Source organism: Dromiciops gliroides, chromosome 1 (genome assembly GCF_019393635.1).
Source record: "Dromiciops gliroides isolate mDroGli1 chromosome 1, mDroGli1.pri, whole genome shotgun sequence".
Classification (NCBI taxonomy): domain Eukaryota; kingdom Metazoa; phylum Chordata; class Mammalia; order Microbiotheria; family Microbiotheriidae; genus Dromiciops; species Dromiciops gliroides.
This window is the reverse complement of record NC_057861.1, coordinates 481,537,959-481,558,727: the sequence shown is the minus strand read 5'-3', so window position 1 is coordinate 481,558,727 and position 20,769 is coordinate 481,537,959. Positions and strand designations below refer to the sequence as shown.

At 40.2% G+C, this 20,769-nt stretch overlaps 1 protein-coding gene across 1 annotated transcript in view; it reads left to right on the top strand.

Moving 5' to 3' along the window:
• The first annotated feature begins 1,006 nt into the window (after positions 1–1,006).
• FOCAD (focadhesin) overlaps positions 1,007–20,769 on the top strand; it is a 380,224-nt gene continuing 360,461 nt past the window's right edge. The window contains exon 1 of the mRNA XM_043979236.1: positions 1,007–1,070. The gene's annotated coding sequence lies outside the window, so the exon portion shown is untranslated. The remainder of the gene's footprint in view (positions 1,071–20,769) is intronic.

The window sequence follows — 20,769 nt, the reverse complement described above, 5'->3', positions numbered from 1 at the left end:
AGTTGAGAGGTAATGGATTAGAGAATGATACATATATTTTCAGACACAATTATTGCATGGATGTTTTGCTTGACTGTTATAAGGATGGGCATTGTGTGTGTGCGTGTGTGTAGGAGGTTAAGTAATGGAGTCATAGGGAGCAGTGTATTAATTTTAAAAAAAGAATTAAGAGCATCTCTGAAGCCCTTAAGAATACACATATGAGAGCAGAAATCAGGACAGTTAATATATCTTTTTAGAAAAGCTATCTATAGGGGCGGCTAGGTGGCACAGTGGATAAAGTACCGGCCCTGGATTCAGGAGTACCTGAGTTCAAATTCGGCCTCTGACACTTGACACTTATTAGCTGTGTGACCCTGGGCAAGTCACTTAACCTCCATTGCCCCGCGCAAAAAAAAAAAAAAAGCTATCTATACCTAGTAGATTTTGCACTTCCAGTTAGTCTACTTCCACTGTGAATTCTAAAGAATGTAGGCTGTCAGGAAAATGCCCTGGAGCATTTGGAGAGAAGAGTAGTTCTAGTCAGCTTGTATTTAACATAAACTAAAAATGCAAATAAAACAAAACACCATTAACTACTCTGCATTTCTTGCAAAACTCTAGCACCAAGCCACTGTCACCCAGAAGGTCCAGACATGCCTAGGGATGTCTCTTTAACCGAAAGGGCGGAAGGCAAAGTTTTCATAAATTGTCCACCTCTATACTTTCATTTTGGGATTCAGGTTCTCCGGTAATCCATCCCACTCACCTGAGTTTTGGGGACTTCCCCCTGGCCTAGGTCTCCCCCCACCCCCATTCCCTTCCTTTCAGCCGCCTGCACCGCAGGGAGAGCCCCAGAGAAGCACCTAAAGCCTCCCGCCGCGTCTGTTTCTCCCCCGGCGCGCGGGAGCAAGAGTACCAGGGGCTGGGAGGGAGCAGGCGGCAGAAGGAAGGGGTGTGGCGGAATGCACCAAGGATAGCGTCCTATTGGTCCCTTCTCGTTTTCCCCGCCCACAAGGCTGAGAGGCGGCGGGGGCGGGCCACGTCGCTGCTGGACCGGCACTGGGGCTAGAGCGTGGGCCCGGATCGAGGTAAGTGGAGCGACCCGGGACTGGCCACTCTCCTCCTCTTCCTCCTTCTCGTCCCCTTGGAGAGCGGAGCCGTGACACCCAGCCGGCTTCCGGAGCTCCGGGGGTGGGGGTGGGAGGTGTGCAGGAAGGGCGGGCGGCGGCGCGTGGCATTCGGGGAGTCTGCGGATCACGAAATGGACTAGCCCTTGCAACTTGGCCGCTGGTTGCACCATTTTGGCGCGGGGAGCCCTTTTCGGCGTTTGCATTTAATGCCCTTTTGGCATGGTAGCTGGCTCTGCAGTAGGTGCCTCCTACCTGCATAGGACTTGCAAACTCACCAAACTTTATTGATTTTACTTTTGGCTTCACCAGGTTGCCGTCCATCTGTATGTAACTTTGTTCTATAAGGTGTATTAAAAATAGATTCCCGAGGTTCAAAAGTGGGGATTCTTCCTGAATATTTCGATTCAGCTACATTTGTCCTAGAGCTCACTGTTTTCCAAAATCGTGTTCCTTGCATTGCAAAGGCTTCTGGGTGAAAGGCCCAGCCTTTGCAAAGCCGCCTGGTTAGTTGACTCTGTTTTCCCTTTGTGGCAGTTTCGCGGAAGACGGAGACGGGGTCTGGGGGTGGGGAGGACTAATAATGATTTTTTTGGTGGATGTGGTGTGGGGAGAATTGCATTTTAAAATGCATACTATCTGTTTTAATTGCAGAGACTTCTGACCGATGGCATGTTGACACTCCTTTCACTTCTAACATTTTGATCCATTAGTAATTACTGGACCTGGGATAGGTTTAAATCAATGCACTCACTTAGAGCTGTTGAAACTAACCAGCTTCTGGCATTGGGAGTTTCATTTAGTATGGGGTTTCAATTTTGTAATATTGGTTAGAACAAAAACACCTAAAACATAGCGGTGGGAAGAGGGTGATTTAGTTGTCTCTAAGATGACTAAGTTGATTTGGAGGGAGATGAAAACAGCACAGTACTGGGAATTGAGACTGGTATTTTAGCCTTGCGGAATTAACCGTTTGTGCAGCCTGGGACAAGACCTTTTAATTCTCTGGGCCTTGGTTGTTTTTGTTTTAAACAAGAATTTATTAATCATAACTCAGTGCCTGGCACACAGTCGGTACTTAATAGCTGCTTATTCCTCTCCCCTTTTATATTATAGGCAGAATATGCCTATCATGTGCTAAATATTTTACAAATATTACTTCATTTTATCCTCAACAAGGACCCTGGGAGTTAGGTACTACTATTATCCACATTTTTTTTTACAGGTGAGGAAACTGAAAGAAGTAGAGGTTAAGTGATTTGCCCAGCCTCACATAACTTTAAATGTCTGAGGTCAGCTTTGAACTGATGTCTTCCTGGCCCCAAATTCAGGGCTCTAATGAAAGGGTTGCAATATCTTCTGTCTAAAGTCCCCATTTAATTCTCTTAACTAATTTATTTTGTGATTCTGTATTTGTTGGCAGTTCAGAAGTATGCTCTCTTAAATTACTGAGTGTATGCAAAAATTCTAATGGACAAAAAAGTGCCTTTCTAATATTCTGTCCGATATGCCACTCTTTAAATTTCTGTTGGACACAAGGATTGAGCTCACTACTATATTATTTTAGGAACTTAGTATTTAAATGTGTTATAAGGCAACTTTTGTGTAAACAGCAATAATAAATGTTAAAGTTAGTGTTTAGGTATGCTGTGAATTTTTCTCAATTCATAGCTTCTGCCCTCTTGTTTACTAGTGACTGTGTATTAGGTAATTTCAGCCAATTTGGCTTTTATGCTTAGTGCTATATACACACACACCCCACTTCCATTGTCACCCACTAGTGATTTGTTAATTTAGCTGTTGGCTGTTTTCTTAATTAGGGACAACCTTGTTTGAGCCTCTTAGTGTTGTTTTTACTACACTTTTAATGCACTTCTAGCCCTACTGATGATAATAATTAAAACCATTACTTTGATAGATATTTACTACTTGGTTATTAATCCCTACTAATGTACCTGTGATGCTTCTCTTAATTGTAGGAATTGGATCCAGTCAACCTGTAGATTTTCTGCAATTATCCAGTAACAATTTTCATTTCTTCTTCCTTCTAACTTTAATATAAATATTTCTGAAAATAATTTTTATTAAAACATCATATTTGTGAATGAGTGAATGAATGAACATGCATTTATTAACTCCCTACTATGTACCAGTCACTGTTCTAAGTGTTGGGGATAGAAATACAAAAATGAGACCATTCTGGCCCTCAACAAGCTTACATTATAGTGTATAGAGAGGAGGTGTTTAGGGAAGGGAGTTTTAAGTCTTTGGAGTAAAAGGAATGGCTAGTGGAGGCATAGAGCAGTCAACTTGGTATTGTTGATTTGGTTATTACTATTCCTGGAGCAAGAGTTAAAAAGTTGTGAGATTGCAGGGTAGATGGCAAGTTGTGGTTCTATGTGAAACAAAGTCTAGGGACTGGTTAGCTATAGTGGGTTAGGTGAATTAGCACTTATTTACCAATCAGGGCAGCTCAGGTGTGGCTGAAGCTATGAACTTCAAAGCTGAATGGATTAATTTCCTCAAGAATGGTCTGAAGGGTGTTCTATATGTTCTGGAGGTTGGTAGAGAAGACTAGACATTAGTCCCTCTCCCTGACACTTGCTAGAGTACATTAAAATTGCTAAATTAATAAATAAGTTACTCATTTCTTATGATTTAGATTGTGACAGCCATTTTGTTTTTGGACTCAGGTTGAGAAAAAATTGACTCCTAGAATGGTTGAGTTTGATCTATTGTTAATTTGAGCAACTCAAAAGAAACATCAAGTTAGGGAGGTTCAGTGTTGAGAAAATATAAATGGAATCTCATCTTGAATAGAATTTTTTAGGGTGAAAAAGCTGTGAGAAAATTAAAGATGTTATATCTCCCTCCAAAAAATACAGTAATAGGATTGTTGATATCTCCTAGTTCTATCACAAGGAGGCTGGGTTAAACTAACAAAGAAATAAAATAAAGGTGATGATCTTAGCTACTATGCAAAAGTCTTTCATCCCATTAATACTTTCTTTTCTGAAAGGTGTGAAATTTACTAGGCTTTCAATTCATGTGATAGTTGACTTTGCACCACACTGTACCTTTAAATATTTCATTGAGCCTTTAGGTTTATGGTACAATAAAACATTGGATTTTTGATTCAATTCAGAATGGAGGGACAGGCCTGAAAAGTTTATATACAACAGCATAAAAGCATTTGCTGAATAAACTAATATTAGACAATTCTCAAAGGAATATCTTACCTATTTAAAAGTGCACCCTTGGGGCAGCTAGGTGGCACAGTAGATAGAGCACCAGCCCTGGAGGCCTCAGACACTTAACACTTACTAGCTGTGTGACCCTGGGAAAGTCACTTAACCCCAATTGCCTCACTAAAAAAAAAAAAAATAAAAGAGCACCCTTGCCAAAAAGTATAAAAATGTTTGCATACAAATAATATCTATAGTAATTATATATCTATCTCTGTCAATTCATAAAAGTAGGTTCCAAAAGCATCAACTTAATTTCACTTAGCCTAATTCATGTAATTGTATGTACTTGACTTGAAAATAATACTTCTTTAAAAAAAAAACAAACCAAAATTCTGAACTTATTTAATTCAGACTGAACTTGATCCCAATTAACCTAAAGGATGGTTACTATTATGTATGTATAATAATAGCATGCATTTATTTATTGATTCATTTACAAGATAGGTATTGGAATTGTTATCCCCATTTTCCAGCTAAGGAAACTGAAGACAAGGCAGTATGGGGACCAATTTTTAATTGGGGAGTGTTAGCTAAGTGGCTCACTGCAATATTGGGGCAAGGAAGGAGACTGGCAGCCTCTTTCAAAACAGAGCAGGATTTATTTTAACAAGAACAAACTTAAAAAAAAAAAAACCACAAACAGGATCAGTAGGATCAAGGGAAAGGAAATAAAATTGGGAAAGGGAAATTATACAACCTGAAAAGATATCACCACCCAGGAATCAGCTGAGAATAGGCAGCCGAATTCCTGTTGTTCCAGCGTCCAGCTAGAACGCCCAATTCTCCTCCCCTAATCCCAGAAAAACCCCACACAGCCCCAGCCAATGGGATGGCCGCTCTGACAGTCTCATTACTACCCTCACTAGGCTTCCAATATAATTTTGCCAGGCCCATGTAGGTGTCTGCAAGTGGTGATGACGACGTGAGGTTCTAGTGCCATGGCAATGGCTACAACCAGTGGGTGGAGCACTGCCCCAGGCCAGTGCACACAGAGGCATAAAAACCTCAAATAACAATGACTTCTTTACAGCAGGAGAAATGTGTTCCAAGGTCACATATTTAATAAGTTTTATAATCTAGACTTGAAATATTGTCTCTCATTTTTTAAGTCTTGTGTTCACAATACCATATTATGTATATGTGTATACTTGTGTATATATGTGTTTGTGTATGTATATATATGTGTGTATGTTTTTAGAATTCTACATATATAATTGTATAAAATATAGAGATAGGGACTGGAGCTGTGATTTAATTGTTGCAGATAGAGAACCCTGAGTGAAGAACCAGGCCAGGACCTTTTCAGCTCTCAGAGGTTTAGTAACTTGCCCAAGGTTATGCAGCCATTATGTGCCTGAGGAGTCACTTGATACCAGGTGGTCTTGGTTCATATTGCCAAGTTCTCTATATAGTAGGGCATGCCACCATTATCTATTGACCCAAGTATAGATCATCATACCCTTAAAATAAAATCTCTTGGAAAGGGAAAAAAGCACATTCGTGTACATTGAAAATAACATAAATAGTAGGCTGCCTCTAGATTTTATATAAGGTAAAATGAGGAAAAAAGTATATGCCATATTTGAACATATATGGTAGGCAGCTAGGTGGACAGTTTTGGATTTGGAGTCAAGAAGAATTGAGTTTAAATCCTCCCTCCACCACTTACTTCCTGAGTAGAAGCCACTTGATTGCTCTAAGCCTCAGTTTCTTCATCTGTAAAATGGCAAGGATTATTATGAGGATCAAATGAAATAACTCTGTAAAGTGTTTTGAAAAACTTACAATGCTCTCTACACGACGGTTATGATGATCATGATTATGGAAAGAGGACAGAAGCTGAAATCTGAAGCCCTGATTTTAAATCCTGGCCTACTGGCCGCCTGTATGACTCTGGGTAAAATTTCTTTACTTCCTTCTTCATCTTAGTTTCCTTATTTATTAAATGACTAAACCAGGGCTTCATAAACTTTTCCTACTCATGACCTCTTTTTGCTCAAGAAATTTTTATGTGACCCTGGGTATATAGGTATGTAAAATGGGTACACATAACCTTTTACTGTTCCCAAATTTTTTGCCACCCCCTACTTTCAATTACTCAACCCCATATAGGGTCACAGCCCACAGTTTAAGAAGCTTTGCTCTAGACAGTCTTTGAGGTCCCTTATGGCTCCAAATCTGAAACCAGTATTAACTGCATCCTTTAATAATAAGTAACAGTTTTTAAAGTCCATACTAGTTTCTTTATTTATGGTGGACCCTTATCTTTTTTTTTTTAGTCCAGAGGGAAGTCAGAATCTAAGCTATATCAACAACATTCATAACTATTATTTCATTCAGTTTTTTTTTTTTTTTTTTGGTAAGGCAATTGGGGTTAAGTGAGTTGCCCAGGGTCACACAGCTAGTATGTGTCAAGTGTCTGAGGCTGGATTTGAACTCAGGTCCTCCTGAATCCAGGTCCAGTACTTTATCCAATGCACCACCTAGCTGCCCCATTCATTCACTTTTATGTGCCAGTCAATAAGCATTTCCTATGCATCTGTGTGCCAGGCATGGGGGTACAAAGACTAAAATGAAACAGCTTCAAGTATACAAGTACAAATACCTCTATACCAGCTAATTTAATAAGCAGGTGGATTGGCAGGGGTTGGGGGTAGTCAAGAAAGGCCTCTTGTAGAATATTGAGCTGAGCTTTGATAGGAGCTGGGGATTTATTTTTTTTTAATTTTTTAAAATTTATTTATTTTGTTTTTGTTTTTTTGTGGGTTTTTTTTTTTTGCAGGCAATGGGGGTCAAGTGACTTGCCCAGGGTCACACAGCTAGTAAGTGTCAAGTGTCTGAGGCCAGATTTGAACTCAGGTACTCCTGAATTCAGGGCTGGTGCTTTAACCACTGCGCCATCTAGCTTCCCCCGGAGCTGGGGATTTTAAGGCTCATCACCCTAACAGCAGCCCTTCCCTCCTTGCTTACATCCTTTTGGGCTTCCCACAACCTGTTTAGGCTGTTTGACTGCTCACATGGCTTACCTGAGATGAGTTACCAACTGTATTCCTTCAGGTGAGATGGGGGACACCACTAGTGCCCTCCTGCTGCCTCCTCCAGGTCTTACCATCCCTGTACCTTTATGCTTTGCAGATTTGCACTATCATCTGACCTACTGACTTAGCCTAAGGACCCCTAGGCATTGTTACCTGCCCCCCTCTGAACCTTTAGACCTCCCCAATCTTTATATCTGCTGTACAGATAAGCTTTCTCTTGCCAGTTGTTTTGTCTAGTTTTTTTGAGCTGAGGTTGTCTTGCTTTTTCCATTTGCATCCTCATTGCTTAGTACAATACTTAGCACGTAACTGTTTAATGACAGATCGTTCATTCATTCAAGAGGTAGAGAGGTGAGGGAGTGCTGTGGGGGACAGCTTGTGCAAAACTGAGAGAACAGATGGAATGTTGTATGTGAAGAGCAGGAAGAGGGCCAATTTGGCTGGACTGTGGAGCCTGGGAGGGAAGGCTGCAAAAGTGGATCCGATCAAGCTTAGATAGGACTTCAGATCCTTAAACAGGGGGGTACTAGAGTGAGGAGGTGACATGGTCAGAACTGTGCTTTCAGACCTGGCAGCCCAGTGGTGAATGCATTTGAGAGGGTAGAGACTGGATATGTTCCTTTCTACTAACCTTTGGGCACATGTACAAGGTGAAGTGTTAAACTCATAAATTAGTTTTCATTTTTTCCTTCCTTACTGATGTTTCTCCTCTACTGTTTTTTTCCTCCATTTACAAGGGTAGATGTGTTTGACTACGTGTCTGATGTTTTAAGTCAAATTTCAGCAAGCATTATAGATTTAAGTTCATGTGATCATTCACTCAGTAAGTTCTTATTGGTTTTTTTTGTTTGTTTTTGGTTTTGGTGAGGCAATTGGGGTTAAGTGACTTGCTCAGGGTCACACAGCTAGTAAGTGTCAAGTGTCTGAGGCCGAATTTGAACTCAGGTCCTCCCAACTTCAGGGCCAGTGCTCTATACACTGCACCACCTAGCTGTCCCTGTAAGTTCTTATTGTATACCCGTACTGTGTCGAGGGCTGGAGCATATAGGAAGGTAAGGCCAATCAATCTCTTGGGAAAGTGCAAGGACAAGTCATTTGAAGTCCTTGGACCTCAGTTTCCTTATCTATAAAATAATAGAGTTGGCCTAGCTGGTCTCTGATATCCCTTCCTACTCCAGCTCTCTTGTCCAATGATCCCAAGTCCTGAGGTCAGAATACTGGGGTGGTGGGAGTGTGTTGAGATGGGCAGACAGATGCAGGTGCTGCTCCTTATACAATGTTTCCCTCACTTCTTGCCATTTTAGGGGTGGCTTGGAAAGGGGGGCAAATGGTTAATATTTCACTGGACATGTAGAGTGCTTGGTGTGTGTGACAGTGAGGTGGTTGGAAGCCAGCTTACGTATTGTAAGTACAGGAGTATGGAAAAGAGGTGCATTGTGGTTGGTGTATGTGTGTTCATGTGCTTGTACATAGATGAGTATGCATTTTCTGAGTAATGAGAGAGTGGTTACAGGTTTTGATAGAGGCTGAGGGCTTTGGGAGTCCTTGCTAGTGCATGTTAAAAATTGGCATGAGAGCAAAGAAAGTGGGTGTCTGTAAATATGCATGTGTAGCTTGAAGGACTGTCTGTGTCTGAGAGCCCCTCTCCCCTTCCCCCCCTCCACTTCCCCCCTTCCTTCCCCCCTCTTGGGGGGGGGGAGGGCAGAGTCCTTGGAAGGAAGAGGCTGAAAGTGGCCAAAAAGAGGTCTGAGCCTGGGAAGGAGCTGACCAGCGTCCTTTCTGATCTGAGAGGAGATAGGTATGAGAAGAGCTCTGAGCATAAGGAAGAAACTACAATGGAAGAGACTTAAATTGATGCCTCTACTTTGAGTGAACAAGACTTCAGCAAGAAAGGAGAGGAGAGTGAATGTTTAGAGGACCCTTTGGCACTGTTTAGCCCTTTGAGAGGAGTTAGGCAGTCAGGTCAACTGAAAGAAAGTTGACAATGCTGGCAATCAAGTACTTGGACGACCTGCCAGAGCCCTTTCTTCCTCATGGCAATCTGCAGACATTTATGAAGTGCCTGCTATGTGCCAGGCATGCTGCTAGGCACTCTGGATACGGAGACAAATGTGAATAGTGCCTGCCCTCAAGGAGATGAAATTCTTTTGGGGGAGTCAAAGGCACATACATATATTCTTGTTGTTCAGTCATGTCTGACATTTTGTGATCCCATGTGGGGGTTTCTTGGTAAATATACTGGAGTGGTTTGCTATTTACTTCTCCAGTGGATTAAGACAAACAGAGGTTAAGTGACTAGCCCAGAGTCATATAGCTAGTGAGTATCTGTGGCCAGATTTGAACTAAGATCTTCCTGACTCTTGTCCTAGTGCTCCTAACCACTGAACCATTTAGCTGCCTCCACATACCTGAATAGGGGCATTAAAAACAATGACCTTGTTCAAGTCACTTTTATCTTTCTAGGCCTTGGTTTCCTTGCTCTATAAAATCAGGGTGTTGGACTAAATAGATGGCCTCTAAGCTTTCTTCCAGCTTCTCCTCTACCCCATTCAACAAACACTTACTGAACACCTACTGTGGGCTATGTACTAGGTGTAGAGACAAAAATGAAACAACCCTTGCCTTTAGGGAGCTTGTAGTCTGCTCGATTTCCTCTGTGATGCTTTTACTTTAAAGAGATGCCACATTTGACATTTTCTGCCCAGGGATACCATTTCTATAATCCTTTAACATTTAAAAGCCCTGCCCCCCCCCACCACACTGTCAAAACTGATGGTGTAAATATTTAGGCCCTGGCCGCAAAGGTAGTATATGTTACAGCTGGGATTTGAGCCCACATTTCATCAGATTAATTTTCTTTGAAGATTCATTATCTCCATAGAAGACAAGTGGCCCAATTCCTAGAAAGTATGCTGCCTTGCAAGGGAAAAGCATTTTTTCGAAAAAATTTTTTAATTTAATAAATTTAAATAAATAAAATGTTAAAATAAAATTTAATAGATTTTAAATATTCAATAAATATTTAAATATTAATATTTAATAAATAATAAATATTAATTCCAGCCCCATTAAGGAAAAAGCAAAACAAAACAAACCTTTGTAACATATATGCATAGTCAAATAAAACAAATTCCCACACTGGCCATGTCCAAACTGTGTCTTATTTTCCATTTTGAGTCTTTCACCTCTTTGTCTGGAAGTGGGTAGCATCCTTCATCATTGGTCCCCTTGGAATTATTTTTTTTGTCTTTCCAGTAGCATCCTTCATCATTGGTCCCCTTGGAATTATTTTTTTTGTCTTTCCAAATTATTTTTCTTTACAATGTTGTTACTGTATGTGTTCTCTTAGTTCTTCTGCTCACTTCCCTCTGCATCAGTTCATATGTATCTTCCCAGGTTTCTCTGAAACTCATTTTTGTCATTTCTTATGGCACAATAGTATTACATTCATATGTCATAATTTGTTAAGCCGCTTCCCAGTTGAGTTCTATTTCTTCCCTCAGAGAGTGTCAGGCCTGTGGATGGACCCTGTGGCCTAAGAGGTAAAGAAAAGACAGTTGCCCTTTGTTCAGGAAGATTTTCTTTTTAAAAGGATGTCTAGAAAAGGGAACAAGTGATTTCAGTGCTTAGGATCATAGAGTTAGAACTGGAAAAGACCTAAGAGATCTAGTTCAACTTCCTCAGTTTACAGATAAGGAAACTGAAGTCCAGAGAGGAAATTAACTTACATAGGCTCATACAGAACAGTTAGCAGAGCTGGGATTCAAAGCCAGGTCCTCTGACATGAAATCTTGTGTTTCTCCATCCCTCCCCTTTCCCTCCTCCCCCCATGGGGTGGTTGGAAGCCCTTGGGTGCTGTGAGCATGGGAAAATGGGAGGAGAGGCAGTCCTTATGTAAGTTTAAATAGCTAAATGGGAACTAGCTTGGGGGGCCTAAGTCAAATTTGGGAATTTGCCTAAGAGTAAATAGAGTATGGAGGAGGAAGATTTTGAAGCCCATGGTGATTGTAATCGACAAAAAATAGGCAAGCAATGATAAAAACTGTAAGTAAAGATTTTGTCGAGTATAATGTCCTTGAATTGTGGGCACCACTGAGCTTGCCTTAGGTTTTCTGTTCACCAGAAACACTTCCTGGGTAGATGAGGGCAACCAGATGAGCTAGCATCTACATTTTTGTAATGGTATAAAAAAAATATAAAAAACCCCAATAAATTCATGAACTCCAGGCTAAAAACCGCCTGACTTAGAGGAAGGCCTTTGGCATTGTTGGATAGATCCTGGATAGGATTTATGGGAAGAAAAGGACAAAATTGCCTAGGTTAAGAAGGTGTTTGTGGGTTGAGATCTGTTTGGTTGGAGGTGTCAAGTATTTATATTGATGAAATCATAAATATATTGAAGTAATACAGTGCTTTAAAGTAATAGTGTCAAACTCAAGTAGAAACAGGTGCCACTAATCTGTATATAAGGATCCCTGCAGGCTACATATTTACTTAGTTTTAAAATGTGTGTTATCTATGTTTTTATTTTTATTAAATATTTCCCAATTACATTTTAATATTGTTCCAGCTGCACCAGGAAGTATCGTGGGTTGTATGCAGCTCTGGACAGTGTGTTTGATATCTGATCTTTAAAGGGGGCTTTAGGGGGCAACTAGGTGGAGCAGTGGATAAAGCACCGGCCCTGGATTCAGGAGTACCTGAGTTCAAATCTGGCCTCAGACACTTGACACTTACTAGCTGTGTGACCTTGGGCAAGTCACTTAACCCCCATTGCCCCACAAAAAAAACCAACCAACCAAACAAACAAACAAACAAACAAAAAATTAAAGGGGGCTTTAAGAGGCTTTCATATATTTCATTTTCTCCATCCCCAATTTTGCATTATGAACAGTACACAAAAAATTTCTCTCCTACTCTCCAAATTTGGCTTCAGAATTTCTAGAAATTTTACATCTGTAAACATGTGACCTTTAACTTAACAGAATTTAGTGAAGATTAGGGCTGACAGGTAAACAGACCTCTAAATTTTAAGGAGTCTGGTTTGCTTTTGCCTTAAAGAGCCCAGAGATATGACTAATTGTGGATAGAGGACTGGGGTTTAATGCAGGTTGGGGGTTGAGGATAAATTTTGATTTAAAGTAGAATCAAGAACAGAAACACTACTTAGGAGTAGAAGTAAGGGGCAGAAGGGCTGCTGAAATTCATGATAGGCAATGAATGCTTTTCCACCCAGGTCTCATGTTTAAAACCTTCCTCCTCCTTCTCCTCCTCCTCCTCCTCTGCCAACACAGCCACTGGGGTTAAGTGACTGGCCTGGGGTTAAGTGACTGGCCCAGGGTCACATAGCTAGTAAGTGTCAAGTGTCTGAGGTCATATTTGAACTCAGGTCCTTCTGAATCTAGGGATGGTGCTTTATCCACTGTACCACCTAGCTGCCCCCTAAAGCCTTCCTTCTGTTGTCATCTTCCCTATCTAGTATTCCCATGCCACTTCTCCTATCAGGGCTAAAAAGATGATAAAAAGTTCTGTTGTTCAGTCAGCTAACATATAAATGCCTTGGAAATACAAATGCCAAAATGAAACTGCCCCTGCTCTCTTACATTCTGTTGAGAAAGACATGTACATACTTAAGTGTATACAGAAAAAAAGACAAGGTAATTTTTTGAGGGTAGGCACTAGATACTTCTAGGCTCTGGAGCAGGTAGCTTCATGTAGCAAGTGGCACTTGAACTGAGTTGTGAAAGAAGCCATTCTGAGAGGTGATGGTGAGGAGATGGTGAGGAGAGAGTACAGCCCCCCATGCACTGGGGATAGGCAGTGGGAAGGCAGGGAGATGAGAGACTATGTAATGTTGTATATGAGGAGCCATAAGAAGGACAATTGGTGAAGAGTAATGGGAAAAGAATCTCAAAAGGTAGTTTGGGGTCATGTTGTGAAGAGCTTTAAATGCTGAACTGAGGGGCAGCTAGGTGGCGCAGTGGATAAAGCACCAGTCCTGGATTCAGGTGTACTTGAGTTCAAGTGTGACCTCAGGCACTTGACACTTACTAGCTGTGTGACCCTGGGTGAGTCACTTAACCCCCATTGCCCCGCCCCCCCCCCCCAAAATGCCGAACTGAGGTGTGGATATATATTAAAATTTTTTTTTTAACAGGGCAATGAAGGTTAAGTGACTTGTCCAGGGTCACACAGCTAGTAAGTGTCAGGTGTCTGAGGCTGGATTTGAACTCAGGTCCTCCTGAATCCAGGGCCAGTGCTCTATCCATTGTGCAACCTAGCTGCCCCCTGAGGTGTTGATATTTAATCCTTCACTCATAATTAAGGACTTTTAATGGGTTACTCCTTTTAATAAGAGCACTAGACAGGTAAGGTGAATAGAATGGATGTTGGCATTCCCTCCTCCCTTTTGAGTATTAAGGAATGGTTTGTTTAGGGCCATGAAATTTTACCTTAAAGCTTTCTGACAGTATTTCTTGTACCCTTCCCTGGCCTTTGACTTCTTCTCTGTAAAATGAAGTGTAGTTAGACCCATATTTTAGGAAAATGACTGGCAGCTGAAGGAAGAGTAGATTGGAGAGGGGAGAGATTTGAGGCAGAGAGACCACGTAGAAGGTTATGGCAGTTAGTACAAGTGAGAGGTGATAAAGAACTGAAGGAAAGTGGTAGCTGTCCAGGTAGTGAGAAGGGAACATACATACAAGAGATGTGGAGATAACAATTGGTTTTGGCGCTTGATTGGCTTAGGGAGACCGAGGAGTCAAATATGACAGCCCATGGTTGTGAACCTGAGTGACTGGGAGAATGATAACATCTTTGAAAGTAATATGGAAGTTTGAAAGAGGAATGGGATTTGGGGGAAAGATAACATTATGAGGGGTAGCTAGGTGGTACAGTGGATAAAGCACTAGCCTTGGATTCAGAAGGACCTGAGTTCAAATCCAGCCTCAGACACTTGACACTTCACTAGCTGTGTGACCCTGGGCAAGTCATTTAACCATCATTGCCCTGAAAAAAAAAAAGATAACATTATGAAATGTTTGTTCTGTTGCAAACTTACTACTGCTCTGTCCCCTCTGCATTCCAGCCATTTTTCTTAGCTTTGGTTTCACTAGAACCTTGGATCCTGGCCCTAGAACCATCATGGCCTCTGATAGGTGAGCTTGCCCGGAGAACCTCCATGCCGTTCCTGGCCATAATTTCCAAACCACGTTTCTGTGTGTAACTTCCTATCTCTTCCAATCTCCTGTTATGTGATAACTTCCCCTTATTAGAATGTAAACTTCTAGAGGGCAGGGATTGTTTTGCTTTTATTTGTTCCCCCAGTTCTTGGTCTATCTTCCTGCCTATGTCTTTTATGAGGGGGTTCATATTTGCTGGTCACTGCTCTCCAAGGATTCTTGCCGCAGCCACCAGTTGATCTGGGTGCAGGGGGTTACTGTGCTTCAGGTTGGGTGTAATTTTCCTCATGATCCCTTTCCTGTTGTTGTAGGGTTCCTAGGTTCATGGTTAGGTTAGAACTACCTTGAGGGACTGGCACTTGACATAGAAAAAGTTGAATTTGGGAAATTACAGAGTAGAAGGAAAGCAGCGAATAAAGGAGTGTTGGAGAAGAGGAGAAGGTGTGACTGTATGGGGAATAAGGGCTTATTTTTTGCTTTTTCTGGGAGAATGAACTGCCACCTATCTTCCCATCCTCTGATTGATGCCCACTCCTTAGGGTCATACCATGGCCCCCATTTTGCAAGACCACTGAATTAGATAACTATTAAGGTCCCTTCTAGTTTTAAATATAATGATTTTCCTGGCATTTATCAAATCATGCTGTGGAAGCATACTGAGTTTGTCATTGAGGCCAGCTCTGAGTGATGGAGGACTGTTAGGAGCCAGAGGTGGGGCTGAATTTGTTAGCACAGCTGATCGTGGTTTTGATGGGTAACTACTGCAACCTGGAGTAAGTTTGACCAGGACTTTTCTTTTTATTTTAGTTGCTAAAATTAGTTCTTCGAAATCCTGTGTTTCCTTTTTGCTGTTGTTCAATGTTTTCCCAGGTTCCATTCACTGCCCATGTTGGAATTCCATTCCATTGAGGTTGTGCAGAAGGTGTGACAGACATGGAACACACAGAAACCTAGTCACAGAGGCTTCCAAAATTCAGTCAATTGTTAGTATCTAAAATACAATATAGTATTATAAGACAACATAATTCCCCCCCCCCCAAGGCAATTGGGGTTAAGTGACTTGCCCAGGGTCACACAGCTAGTAAGTGTTAAGTGTCTGAGGCCGGATTTGAACTCAGGTACTCCTGAATCCAGGGCTGGTGCTTTATCCACTGCGCCACCTAGCTGCCCCAAGACAACATAATTTTTAATGATTTATTTTAGTTATTTTAATTAAATAATTAGTTTTAATTATTAATAATTGTCTACTGTTAGCATCTAATGTGTTATGTATGCTATGACATGCTAAAATAAGCACTTGGTGCTTCAGAAAGCACTGTTTAAAATGACTCCTACCTGAACATTGTACACAGTATCAACAACATTGGGTGTTGATCAACTGTGATAGACTTGACTTTTCTCAGCAATACAATGGTCCAAGATAGTTCCAAAGGACTCATGATGGAAAATGCTCTCCAAATCCAGAAAAAAAGAACTATGGAATCTAGATGCAGATCGAACCATACTATTTCTATTTTTTTGGAGGTTTTTCCTTTTTGCTCTGATTCTTCTTTCACAGCATGACTAATGCAGAAATATGTTTAATGTGATTGTACATATATAACATGTATCAGATTGCTTGCTGTCTTGTGGAGGGGAGGGAGGGAGAAAAATTTGAAACTAGAAATCTTATAAAAACAAATGTTGAAAACTATTTCTACATGTAACTGGAAAATAATAAAATACTTTTATGAAAAAATGGCTGTATTGATTCATAACTCTAAAAAAAAGACTCATACCTGAGTCTGAGTATAGATGATTAGAATGGATTTGCAGAAGAGTGGTCAACACACCGGGTGAAAACAGCATTTTTTGGCTTTGTTTTTGAAGGGATACAGATCTAGAAAACAAATGAAAAATCAAAGTAATGTCTTTTGCTCTTTAAATTTTTTTTTTTTTTTGCCACAGACATAGCTCTAGAGATAGCTCAGAGAAAGTAACTGAATTACTTGGGATCACATAGATAATACATTTTTGAATTGGAATTTGAATTCAAATCTACTCATCTCTAGGTTCAGCATTGTATCCAGTGTACCTCTGTAATTTACTTCCTTGTCCCACTTGGGCTAGGAGCTGATTATTTGGGCAGCTGGGTGGTGCAGTAGATAAAGCACTGGCTCTGGATTCAGGAGGACCTGAGTTCAAGTCCCATCTTAGATACTTGACACTAGCTGTGTGACCCTGGGCAAGTCACTTAACCCTTATTGCCCGGCCAAAAAAAAGAAGAGGAACTGATTATTCTTCCTGGGTACCTAGGGAATCAGTAGAGTGAAGGGGCAGGCTAGCAGTATTCTTGAGTTGTTTGTTTTTGTTTTGTTTTGTTTTTTGTGAGGCAATTGGGGTTAAGTGACTTGCCCAGGGTCACACAGCTAGTGTCAAGTGTCTGAGGCCGGATTTGAACTCAGGTACTTCTGAATCCAGGGCCGGTGCTTTATCCACTGTGCCATCTAGCTGCCCCTTCTTGAGTTGTTTTGACATTAAAGTCATCACCCCCTGGTAGCTGACCTTTCTGAACAGTGCCTTGCATATAGTAGTTATTATGGTAAATTATTTGTTGAATTGAATTCATTTGAATTTAGCTAGGCTATTCCCAGATAACACCATGTGTATTCTGTCGCTGGACTCATATTTGAAGGTTTCCTGTCTTCTTAAGACCTGCCATCAGTGATGGGAAAGTTGTTATCCATTGTGTTCACTGTCCTCCCAACTTTGCATCAGCTCCAAATTTGCTGCCTGCCATTTCTGCCTGAATCTAAGTCACTGTGAAAACATTACATAGCACTAAGCCAGGCATAAATTCTTGGTGCACATTACTAGTGACCTCTTTCCGATGTGACATTGAATCATTAATTTTAGAGTCTGGCTATTCAACCAGTTCGCATTCCATGTGATTCCATGATGCCTGGCCCGCATATCTCTCTACCTTTTCCACAGAAATAACATGGGATACATGAAATGCCATCAAGTACTTTGCTAAAATGTAGCTAGATTATGTCTAAAGCATTTCCTTGATTTGCTAGCTTAATGACCCTGTCAAAAAATCAAGTAAGTTTCATCAGTCATGACCTGTGCTCGATGAAGCCATGCTATCTCTTTTTGACTATTAAAGTCAGGCTTACTGGCCTCAAGTTTGCAGACTCTATTCTTTTTTCATTGAGGAAGGTGTATGATGATCTCGATGTTCTATCTGTGGGTCAATGCACCCCCCAAAATGGTCTTTATATAGAAAACATAGAAAGGTGATGCTGAGTTTTTGGTGTTTTCGATAGTACATTAAGAGGGCAGCTGTCATAATAGCTGCCAATTGAGTTAAAAAAAAAAAAACCAAACCAAACAAATCATAGCATGCTGAAATAATTAACTCATTCTTAACTAACACCTTCCCCCCAGTTGCTCCCCAGCTAAATATTATGTAGGGCTTACCTGGAATCTAAACTTGAGTTTTTGAAAGGCACATCCTTAATAGTTCACCAAAATGAAAAATTGCACATTAGAGTAAAATGTGAAATAAAACTGAGATTAGGGGTGCTTAAGCTATTTAAGAAGACAAAGGGCTTCCAACTATCTGAGTTTTATTTGTAATTGAGTTCTACTTACTGTAGTCATTAGAAAAGAATATGCCTGTATATTTTTTCTTTTTTCTCTTTTAAAATTTTATTCTTTGTTTTTAATGTTCTTAAATTTTTTTTTTTGTTTGTTTCAAACTCTCCCACCCCTTCACCACCTAACTGGGAAGGGAAGCAATATAATATTAATTATATGTGTGAAATCATGTAAAACCTATTTTCATATTAGGCATATTACAAAAAAGGAAGAAAAATGAAGACAGAAAACTGTATTTCAGTTTGCACTCAGGTCGTGAGTTCTCTCTCTAGAGGTAGATAGCATTTTTCATCATGAGTCCTTTGGAATTTTCTTGGGTCATTGTATTATACAGAGTATTTAAGTCTTTTACAGTTTATCATTACAGTATTGCTATTACTGTATACAGTGATCTCAGTTCTGCTCACTTCACTTTGTGTCAGTTCATTTAGGTCTTCCCATGTTTTTTTGAAATCATCTTCCTTGTCATTTCTTTTTTTTTTAAAATTAAAAAGATTTTTTAAATTGTGCATTACTTTTGTTTGTTTTTGTGAGGCAATTGGGGTTAAGTGACTTGCCCAGGGTCACACAGCTAGTAAGTGTTAAGTGTCTGAGGCTGGATTTGAACTCAGGTCCTCCTGACTCCAGGGCCAGTAATCTATCCACTGCACCACCTAGCTGCCCTTTCCTTGTCATTTCTTATAGTACAATAGTATCCACCACAGTCATATGTCATAACTTGTTTAGCCATTCCCTAATTGGTGGGCAGCCCTACCATTTCCAATTTTTTGCTACCATAAAAAGAGTTGCTGTAAATATTTTTGTATATATAAGTTCTTTTCCTTTTCCTTTTTTTGATCTTTTTTGGGATACAGACGTAGTAGTAGCAGTAGCAGTAGCAGTAGTAGTAGTAGTAGTAGTAGTAGTAGTAGTAGTAGTAGTAGTAGTAGTAGTAGTAGTAGTAGTATTGCTGGGTAGAAGGTGTATGGACAGTTTTATAGCCTTTTAGGCATAGTTTTAAATTGTTTCTCAGAATGGTTGGGCCAGTTCACAGCTCTACCAACAGTTCGTTAATGTTCCTATTTTCCCTCCAGCTTTTGTCATTTCTGACAGGTAAGAGATGGGACCTCAGAGTTTAAATTTGCATGTTTCCAATCAGTAATTTAGAACATTAAAAAAAAATGTCTCTGGATATCTTTGATTTCTTCTGAAAACTGCTTGTTCATATCCCTTCACAATTTGTCATTTGGGAAATGGCTTTTATTTTTATAGACTTAATTCAGTTCCCTATATATTTGGGTTTTTTTGTTTTTGTTTTTGTGGGGCAATGAGGGTTAAGAGACTTGCCCAGGGTTACATAGCTAATAAGTGTCATGTCTGAGGCTGGATTTGAACTCAGGTCCTCCTGAATCCATGGCTGGTGCTTTATCTACTGTGCCACCTAACTGCCTCCTAGTTCCCTATATATTTGAGAAAAGAGGCCTTTCTCAGAGAAACTTGCTGTAAAAACTTTTGATATTACTTCATTGTCTATGATTTCTTTTATCAAAATGTAGTTTCCCAGAGGGCAGCTAGGTGGCACAGTGGATAGAGCACTGGCCCTGGATTCAAGAGGTCCAGAGTTCAAATCTGGCCTCAAACACTTAACACTTACTAGCTGTGTGACCCTGGGCAAGTCACTTAACCCCAATTGCCTCACCAAAAACCAAAACAAAACAACAAAACAAAAACCCCCCCAAAATATAGTTTCCCTAATTATCTCTTTGAATTGTCTATTTTTGCTTTTGTTTTGTCTGAGATCATGATTGCTACCTCTGCCTTTTTTACTTCAACTGAAGCATAATAGATTCTGTTTCATCTCCTTATTTTAATTCTGTGCCTGTGTTTCAAGTGTGTCTCTTATAAACAACATATTGTTGGATTATGGTTTCTGATTCATTCTGCTATCTGCTTCCATTTTATGGTGGACCTCATCCCATTTACATTCACATTTACAATTTTTTCTTCTTCTTTTTTTAATAATAAACATTTTTATTTATATTTTTGGATTCCGGTTTTTATCCCTCTTTCCCTCCATCCCCTTCCCCCTCTCTCTGAGGCAGCAAACAATCAGATATGGGTTATACATGTATGATTATGTAAAACATTACCATATTTGTCATTCTGTATAAAAAAACTTGATTAAAAGAAAAAAATGAAAGAAAGTGAAAAATAGCATACTTCAGTCTGTTCCATCAATATCAGTTCTTTCTTTGGAGGTGGATAGTATGTTTCATTAATAGTCCTTTGGGATTGTCTTGGAGCATTGTATAATTGTGAATAGTCAAGTCATTCACAGTTCTTCATCAAACAGTATTGCTATTTCTGTGCACAATGTTCTCTTGGTTCTGCTCACTTCACAATACATCATTTCATACATGTCTTTTGAGGCTTTTCTGAAGTCATCCTGCTTATCATTTCTTATAGTACAGTAATATTTCATCACCATCATATACCACAGTTTGTTTAGCTATTCTCCAATTGATGGGCATTCCTTCGATTTCCAATTCTTAGCCACCACAAAAAGAGCTGT